Here is a 7,639-nt window from a genome sequence, read left to right on the forward strand (position 1 = left end):
CTTCAGAAATCAAATCTTACACTCACACTTGTCATTTCAAAATCTCCCTTTGATGGCCTCCTACCTTGACACAGTATAAACCCCAAATTATCTAGATTTTGGCCTCATATAGCTTGCCCAGAATTAAATGCAGGTGCTTCGCATCCCTATCTATCCGGTTGTAAGTTTGCTCGCTGAGCTGGAAGGTTTGTTTTCAGATGTTTTGTCAACATACTCGGTAACAACACCAGCGCTTCACCAGAGGCTCACTGATGATATGTCCTGCTTTCTATTTATGCATCTTGGTTTCTTAAGCTGTGTGATATCATTTCTGGTTCACTTTCTCAAAGGATGGTAGATGGGGTCCAAATTGATGTATTTATTGATGGAGTTCTGGTTAGAATGCCAGACCTCCTGTGTGTGTCTCTGTTTAGCTTGTCCTGTGATGGATGTGTTGTCCCAGTCAAAGTGGTGTCCTTCTTCGTCTCTAAACTTGCAAAACAGAGAGGATACAGAGCTTCCTACCCTCAATACATACTAGATGCCAGGCCCCATTTTGGGTGTAAATTGACTATCTGCTGCTTGACCCATGGCTGCCACCTTCAATGATAAGACCTACAAACAAAATTAATGAAACACCCATGGGAACACCAATATCAGGCTTCTTAGCAAAAGCATTAATGCAGAGACTTGAATGATCAGCCTTCCCCAAGCTCCAACCCAAATTTTGGGTCTGCTACATGGATGACACCTTTGTGATTACAAAATGTAGCAAATTAGAGGAAACCTACGACATCATCAAGAATAACCTCACTGTCATAAAATTCACAAAAGAGGAGGAAAATTACAAGAGACTCCAATTCCTACATGTCACAGCAGAACGAACAGTTAGAGAACTTCAAAACAGCATCTACAGAAAAACAACACACACAGACCAAGTACTTAATTGCAGAGACAATTATCCCAACACCCACAAATTGAGCTGTATCAGGACATTATTTCACAGAGTCATAGAGATGTACAGGATGGAAACAGACCCTTCAGTCCAACCTATCCATACCTACCAGATATCCCAACCCAATCTAGTTCCACCTGCCAGCACCTGGCCCATATCCCTCCAAACCCTTCCTATTCATATACCCATCCAAATGCCTTTTAAATGTTGCAATTGTATCAGGCTCCACCACTTCTTCTGGCAGCTCATTCCATACACATATCACCCTCTGTGTGAAGTAGTTGCCCCTTAGATCTCTTTTATATCTTTCTCCCCTCACCATAAATCTATGCCCTCTAGTTCTGGACTCCCCCACCCCAGGGAAAAGACTTTGTCCATTTATCCTATCCATGCCCCTCATAGTTTTGTAAACCTCTACAATGTCACCCCTCAGCCTCTGACGCTCCAGCGAAAACAGCCCCAGCCTGTTCAGCCTCTCCCTATAGCTCAAATCCTCCAACATCCTCGTAAATCTTTTCTGAACCCTTTCAAGTTTCACAATATCTTTCCGATCGGAAGGAGACTAGAATTGCACGCAATATTCCAACAGTGGCCTAACCAATGTCCTGTACAGCCGCAACATGACCTCCCAACTCCTATACTCAATACTCTGACCAATAAAGGGAAACATACCAAATGCCGTCTTCATGATCCTATCTACCTGTGACTCCAATTTCAAAGGAGCTATGAACCTGCACTCCAAGGTCTCTTTGTTCAGCAATACTCCATAGGACCTTTTATCTGAAATAAGCTCCATTTAAAATTCAACAATGAAGGCACCGCTGAGATTTGAACTCAGGATCTCCTGTTTACTAGACAGGCGCTTTAACCAACTAAGCCACGGCACCTAAGTGACTCACAATGACTCACAATACACTGTAGAAACAGGAACTATGAGCAGTTGAAGAAATATACCTTTACAGCATATTCAGGAAGAATGGGTACCCAATAAAGACAATCTGCCAATTTCTCAACAACAAACCCAAACAAGCAGACATAGCATGCCCAAAAACACTAGCCACATTACCTTACATCAAAGACATCTCAAATGATTTCCAAACTACTCAGATCCCTTGGCGTCATGGTAACCCACAAACCTACCAACACACTTAAACAGCAGCTAATGAACCTAAAGGACTCAATACAAAAAAAACAGCAAAACGAATGTCATTTACAAAACACCATGCTAAGACTGTAACAAACACTACATCAGACAAACAGGAAACTAGCCACCAGGATACATGAACACCACTTAGCCACCAAAAGACTTGAACCACTATCATTAGCATCCTTGATAAACAGACAAGGAAAGACACCACTTTGACTGGAAAACACATCCATCATAGGACAACCTAAACAGAGACAAGCACGAGAATTCCTAGAGGCCTGGCATTCTAACCCGGAACTCATAGATTTGGACCCCATCTACCATCCTTGGAGAGAAAAAAGAATTGGAAATTATATCACCCACCTTAAAAAACCAAGACACAAAAGTAGAAAGTGGGACATAACAGCAGCCCTTCACCAGAGGCTCACTGATGATGCCACCGAGTATGGTGACTAAATGTCTGAAAGCAAAGCTTCCAGTGATCAAACCTATAACCTGAACCTCAATCAGAGCTGCAAATCTTCTCAAAAATCGCTAATGCCTACCCATGATAAGCAACATTAACTCTTTTGTTTTTAATTAATTAATGCCAATTTTTGAGTTTCATATGACAGAAATCATATAAGAGTCATTCAAAACCAAGAAATAATAGGGAAATTTCAATATTGGTAAGCAGGTTGAATCAGTCACAGATAGAGAAAATTAAATGGGTTAAAAAAAGCACAAGCATGTTGGGAAGTTGGTTCCTATCCGTCAACTTTTAAGTTTAAGTCAAACAAAATAATGGGTGGGCAGCCATGAGTCAAGCAACAGGCAGTCAATTTACTCCTAAAAGGAGGGCTGGCATCTTCTATGTATTGAGGTAGGAATCTCTGTATCTTCTCTGCTTTGCAAGTTTAACTGGTGCCAACCAGGTATCCCAAGCAGCAGCAAATGAAGAATGACCCAGGAAAAAGGCAAGAACCATCACAGGATCCCTTTCTCCACCACCCACCTGAGCAGGCAACCTTATGGTCTTGGTTGAACCCTTCTTGGAAGAACATTACCACTTGGAATAGAGTGTCCGATATAATCAATTCACAAGGTCAGTTGGTGTTGACTGCCAGCAAAGACAGTAGAGTTATCTTTTCCAGTATTATTTGGAGATGCTGGTGTTGGACTGGGGTGAACAAAGTTATTAAAAAAAACACACAACACCAGGTTATAGTCCAACAGGTTTAATTAGAAGCACTTCTCCTTCATCAGGTGGTTGTGGAGTACACAATTGTAAGACAAATGAAGCCCTTTTGAGGGAGGGAGGGTTAACATTCTGACTTGCTTGGGGGAGGGGAAAGCATTTGGCACATGACAGACCTAGAAGTATGGGTTTTTCTGTATGCTGTGAAATGTTAACACCACAGCATGTGGCTTTTGCTGTTGACTTGTTCCAAATTTAGAAGTCATCCTGGTGTCAGGCCTGGCTTTCTACTGGACAGTATGTATTCTGGAGAAATCCAAAATCAGCAAGGAGGATCCAATCCATGACCCTGGAGTTAATGGGGGTCTCCAACATTGGTTCTCATCCAACCTGCCAAATTTGACATTCAATTCCTAAATTGTGGCTCAGCTTCACTGTTGAATCAGAAGGTTGTGGATCATAATTTTGTTTCATAGTTTTGAGCAAACATGCCAACATGGTATTGGGGAGTGCTGCACTGTTTGAGGTGCAGTCTTTCAAATGAGAGATTAAGTCTAGATCTTCTCTGTTTAAGATAAAAGATCCTATGGCACACTTTCAAAGAAAAGTAAGCCATATTATTCTAGCCAAGAATTATTGTTCCATGTACATCACAAAAACAGATTGTCTGGTTTTTGCCTGTTTGAATTTGCTGTGCGTAAATTTGTTGCCCGTTTTCAACATTACACAATTCAAAATACTTCAGTACTCACAGAGTGTTTTAAGATGTTCTGAAATGCAGTATACAAATGCAAGTTTCTCCTTTCTTTTCAAATCATATTTTCATTTACATTATCTCTACAATCTCCTTTAGCCTAATTAATCCTGCACCTGAAACACCAAATGTCCTATTCTCCAATAGGAGAATGTGATAGATGTGATTCTATCTCCCCTTACTTTACCATTAATGGCCACACATACAGTCTGGATCCTCCATACTTGAATTGCCTCCCAAAAGCATTTACTTCTCCACTTCTCTCCTTTTAAAATTCATCTCTTCACTAAGCTTTAGATTACCATTATTTGATAGCTTAGCTCAAACATTTGTTTTCGTTAATAAAAGCAGAAAATACTGGAAAAACTCAGTGTCTCCACTGAACAACTTCTCACCCTCAGTAGCTTGAACCTCCATCTCAACTCAACATGCTCCTTCTCCTCACAGTTCATTGTCTTCTTCTTCCCTCTCTAATCTCTTCCTCAATATAAACCTGTGTTCACGGACATCTTTAGAAACTTCTCAAATGCCCTCACTACCCCCCTCCCATAAGACTCTCACTACTCCCTCAAAAAGGCCAATACAATTCCTTGGATTGCTGTCTCTCCAAATCCCTCTTTCCCCACCCAGCACTACTTTAGTTTGTGTCCTCTCTCCCAATCCACTTACAAATGAACATTCTTGTCATGTAATGCACATTTTTGAAATATAATTCTCAAGTAACCAATTTTTCAGGAGTTCATACACAGCTAGATATAACAGTTTGTGCTGAGGAAATAATTTCAAAGCACAACAAGAAAAACTCTGCGTCAAGGTTTTGTAACAAGTTAGCACAGCAGCTTAAAAGTCTTTCCTGCTTGATAACAAGTTCCCTTTAACAAATACCAAAAAATTCCAATGATCTGTTAAAGTGTCTTTTTAGTAAAGTCATTCTTATTTGACATATTGTAATATTATCAAGTAAATTATTAACTACAGTAATCCTACCCTTTGTAATCAGTATAATTGGGATATAGTTGCATTTCAATTTGATGTCATTGACATTTGATCTTTCAGTAGCAAGCATAACATAATACATTTGCTTTGCCAGTTAATATTGACATTCATCTGGTTATTCAGAAAAGAATTCTAAGTCTATTTCAGACAATTGTCTGAATAGTTCCCGATATCATTCAGAAGTCAGAATCTAAGTCAGCACTTCCTCAACACTACTGAGTTTTACAGATAAATTATACTAACTCAGTTTCCATTGGAATCCACACCATTCTGACTCAGTGGCAACAGAATTCCCACTGAACCAATCAAGTTCCCTTTGTGCATAGCACAAAAGGAAGCCATGTAGCCTATACTGTCTGTTTGAAAACAATATCTCATTAGTTCTGCCCCTCGGCACTTTCCCCACAGCTCTGCAATTTTTCCCCGGTAAGTATTTGTCCAATTCACATTTGAAATTAATATTGAATCTGCTTCCAACAACCATCAAGCAGTGCAATCCAACTCATAACAAACTGTTGTGTAAAATAAATCTCTTCCCTTTGGTTCTTTTATCAATGACCAAAAACCGGTGTCCTCTGGTTACTGACTCTCCTGCTCATGAATACAATTCATTCCCATTTCCTCTGTCAGAGCCCTCGTAATTTTGAACAGTGTTTTAATTCACTATCTTTCAGGGCTACAATTGGTAAGTTTATTTTAAACAAGCTGCAGTTCAACTCATGTCAATTTTGTTGCAAATTATATTCAAAATTAATTTTTTCAACAGAGGTTAAAGATTTTGATGATACAATGCAACTGCTGGAAAAATCTGAGAACAACAGAAAATTCTGGACATATTGTTCTAAGCTCCCACCATCCAAAGTGTTTGTGTAATCCTATTTCACCAATTGGTAATTCTGAGTGACTGTCTTCATGGAGCTTTCTCCAGTTTTCAGAGTTTCCTTCGTCCACCATTTGCAATAAAGCCTGTTCTGCTGACTCTTCATATATGCCCATGCAAGAATGAGGCTCCTGGAATCCAAAGAAAACTGAGAAATGCTTTTCTCTGACTAGAAACTGTATCCACCCCACATCCAACTGTTGTAGCTTGCAAAGTCAAACAGCCTTTTCACCCTGCTGGGCAAACTAAACTTCTGCTGTCAGTCTGTGACACTTACTGATTTGGAGAGAAGCCGATAACCTGATTGCAAAAAGAATTACTTCCTCTGCCCTCTTCCCATAACAAGGTGAAACACATTTTGTGTCCACGTAGAAATAAAACTTAGCTATTCTTGATCTAAACTCCATTTACTTCCAATATAAAAGGCATAGTTCATATTACAGCTCTTTCCAACCCAACATTCTGATCATTTTCTTGTGAATCACTATACTCATTGCAAACCTAGGGACAGTTGTCATTGTCTCCAAGCATAAATACCTGGTGCTTTCTTCTTAGTAAAACAATCTAAGTCCTACTTAAAACTGTCCAGATTAATTTAGGCAGACTTCAAACAGATCACATGACCCTTTTTCTTTACCCAATGTTTTTAAGAACTAATCACAAAACTTCATGCTTGCAAAAATGCTCAACTAGTCTGGTAGCACATGTGGAGAGAGAAACTGGTCTGTGTCCTTACTTCAGAGATTCATGACTATCCACAACATCTGGAGGACAGGACTGATGCATGTCCAAACTAATTGATTTGGAGACTGGGATTGTTAGGTTGTTAAAGTCGAAAAGTGTGGCGCTGGAAAAGCATAGCAGGTCAGGTAACATCCGAGGAGCAGGAGCATCATCCTGATTAAGGGCTTCTGCCTGAAAAGTCAACTCTCCTGCTCCTCGGATGCTGCCTGACCTGCTGTATTTTTTCAGTGCCACACTTTTCGACTCTTAATTCTCCAGCATCTGCAGTCCTCACTTTCTCCCTGAAGGTTATTAAGGCCATTAATTAAATTATTAGATACTCAGATCCAATAAATAATCTAAAATTTCTCACACAAACTTCAGTCAGAAGATGATTTGTGAAAATTGCAGCTGTAAACGTGTTTGATCAGTATCCGTACATGTATCATCGGTATCAGTGCCAAATTATTGCTTTTAAGCACTGAGAAATATTTTCATCTAAAGAAATTTCTGGGACATGCCCAGCTGCCACTGTGTGTGAATGTTTTTGGAGATGCATAGGATCTCATTGATGTGAATTCATTAATTGTAAACTACGAGCATTCTTGTCAATTCACTTCCAAAATATTCTGGAGTTAGAAACCGAATCGGTTGTGGGGTGACAGGAGATTTGGCAACACTTGTTGGATATCTTCCCAGAGGTTTAGTCAAAATACTTCTTACCCCAATCCTCTAACCAGTCAAACAACCTTTAGGACTCCAACATTTTATAACTGACACATGAAAATGTTGAAAAAAAAGAGACACAAGCATTCTTAAAGCTTTTTATGATTTTTCTGTCCAGGTCACACTCAGTCACGTTTTGGTGATTATTTATTCATCCCTGGACATTCCAGGACAATCTTAGACAGCTGATATCCCTGGCCTGCAGTGAAGATGCCTTTTGCTAATTGTTACAAAAATGATGCAAGGATTCCCATATTACTTAGGTGTTGATGTGTTGCAAACCTTTGCTCCCTTTGTGGATG

The 7,639-nt window shown here is 39.7% G+C and overlaps 1 non-coding gene across 1 annotated transcript; it reads right to left on the bottom strand.

Moving 5' to 3' along the window:
• Nucleotides 1-1,747: 1,747 nt before the first annotated feature.
• Nucleotides 1,748-1,821, bottom strand: trnat-agu (transfer RNA threonine (anticodon AGU)). Its single transcript has one exon. It is a non-coding gene; the product is annotated as a tRNA-Thr (tRNA).
• Nucleotides 1,822-7,639: the final 5,818 nt, after the last annotated feature.

The sequence above is a fragment of the Hemiscyllium ocellatum genome, chromosome 22, assembly GCF_020745735.1.
Source record: "Hemiscyllium ocellatum isolate sHemOce1 chromosome 22, sHemOce1.pat.X.cur, whole genome shotgun sequence".
NCBI lineage: Eukaryota > Metazoa > Chordata > Chondrichthyes > Orectolobiformes > Hemiscylliidae > Hemiscyllium > Hemiscyllium ocellatum.